The sequence below is a fragment of the Theobroma umbraticum genome, unplaced genomic scaffold, assembly GCF_002168275.2.
Source record: "Theobroma umbraticum cultivar Fairchild unplaced genomic scaffold, ASM216827v3 scaffold_146.0, whole genome shotgun sequence".
Taxonomy (NCBI): Eukaryota; Viridiplantae; Streptophyta; class Magnoliopsida; order Malvales; family Malvaceae; genus Theobroma; species Theobroma umbraticum.
Window position 1 is genome coordinate 5,291,493 of NW_018397265.1, and position 2,488 is coordinate 5,293,980.

The following is a 2,488-nucleotide window of genomic DNA, read 5'->3' on the forward strand; positions in this document are numbered from 1 at the left end:
ATTGTTAAAATGTTGGAATAATTTCTCCACACATGTCGCTGTCAAATTAAATGACATTGATCCAATTTCTTTTGTCTTTCTTGTTGTCCTTTTTCCCAATTCATCAACGAGAAAATTATGCTCAAGTTTTATCTATGAACAACCTGACAACTTTATCTGAGATGCATGTATCTGCCGCGAAGAGAATCACGTTTAACGTACAAAAATTAACAAAAAAAAGACTAATTCTAACAAATAGGTAATTCAGTAAGAACTAAATATTAGCAATAATGTAAAAATTCTTCAATTCTTTGTTTATTTTTTAGATAATGATTTTAACAAAAAATATATATATTTTAGAAAACGATAAGTTTTATTGTATGTTTTAATTGATTCTTCTGAAGTTTATGTTATATAAAATTATAAATAGATTTAACTTCCAATTGGCTGTTGAGTTACATACGAATTATATCAAAAGTACGCTACTTTTTTTGGTATGTAAGTATTTTATATTCTAATTGACCGGGGAATACACACCTCTAATGTGTCATTTATCATAATCTCTCCTGCTCCCCTGCTCCTAAAGGAGGAGAAGGGAAAATAGTGTGAACCTCTGTCATCTCAAAACCTAAATTTGCCAAGAAATCAGCTAAGCAATTTCCTTCTCTGTGACAACCTCCCACTCCTCCTCCAATAACTTGCAAATTGCAAGTATCAGGCCAGAATTCCTACATGGAATAAGAAGAATTAACTCCCAATTCCGAGTAATAATCCTTTATAAACTCTCCAAAGGTCAGCCATATACACCGTGCAAGTATCCAATTTGTAAACCCACCAATCCACTCGCCTAGGCCATTGCGCAGTACCCCACCAGCTGTGGTTGTTCCTAGAGACTGCCTAAAAGCTCCATCTGAATTTAAAACAACCCATTTATCTCGTGGGGACTCCATCCAACTAATCATGTTGGTAGTATGAACTGTAGTTGCTTAGACTTTGAATCATATTCAATTGGCACGGCACAATTAACACTTGTCCTTTAAACACCACCGAATTTTTCCATTTCCACATAAACCAGCACGTAACATAAAAAATGATGCACCAGGGAACATTGTTAATTTGCAGCATACTATTTCCAAGGTTAAGGTTATAAGTAATGGAAAAGAATCCCATAAGCTCACTAGTGGAACAATCCGATTCCATGTTGCTGCTGCTGTTGTACAATCCCGCAGCACATGATGCGCAGATTTCTCACCGGTTCGACGCTGCGGGCATATACCATCATTAGAGAAATGTCTCCGAAGTCTTTCTACATTGGTAAGCAGGTGTTCTTTCACACTAAGAAGGAGGAACGTTCTGATTCATTGTGGTCCTTGCCAATGCCAACTAGATGCCATTAACCTCTGTGAACAGTATCTCCAACATCTGTAGAATTTCGCAGAAACTCGTATGCGGAAGCTATAGTGAATTCACCACTAGTTTCTAAATTTTTAAAATTACCTATAAATTTAATAAACAAAAAAAAATTCTTTACACTTCACAAATTTCAAATTTTATATCGAACAACTAATGTAGCTAAAACAAAATATTCATGTCCAATGCATGTGAACGAGAAGGTCCTTTAAATAAAAAATTGCAGCATATTTCTTTCGTTTAATGTGCAAAATTCCCCAAGAAAAATGTTTTTTTTTGTTTTTTCTAGCTATTTGTAACTAGTTAACGAAAAATTTTCTACCTATTTAAAAAGTGCCGTTAAAAGATAAAATAACTAGTATCGGCTAAAAATTGTCTCTAACGGTTAGAATAAATCTTTCAAGTATTTAAAGCCTCTTTAATTATAAAAAATTATAGAGGGGAGCCATCTAGAGTGATTTTGAGCTTAGAAGACCCAAAACTTTCTCTTTATACTTGTATTTCACTCTCATCCTTTGAAAAAGTATTTGAGATTAACTTTATAGTCTTAGATCAGCTAAGTGATCAATTGTATTACATCTGTTCTTTATTTCTTGTGTTACATAGAGTGTGAGAAACACTCTAAGGGGTAGACTAAGCTTAAGAAATCTTAAGGAATCTTATAAGGGTTTTGAGCTCGAGTTAAAAGCTCACCTTATAAAAACTTAGTGAAAGCTGTTAATTCCACTAGTTTAGTGAAACTGGGTTGAAAGTCTTTGATTGGGAGATCAACGTAGTAAATGAAGATCAAGGGAACCGAACCACTATAAATACTTATGTTTTGTCCACTTCTCTTTATCCTCTCTTTACTTAATGATTTTCTACCTTTACAAGTTCTAAACTCTCCTTTTCAAAACCCTTCGAAAGTTTTCCAACCTTAAAAGTTTCCATCAAATTTCTTTAAGAGTGCTATTCACCACCCTCTAGCACTACTTTGGACCAACAAGTGATATTCGAGCTTAAGCCTTGATTTTAAGGCTTAACATCTTAAAGGGAAAATCTAATGGTTACTCAAAATTCTAATGATACTGAAAGGTCAATCCATAAATTAGCCTCCTCT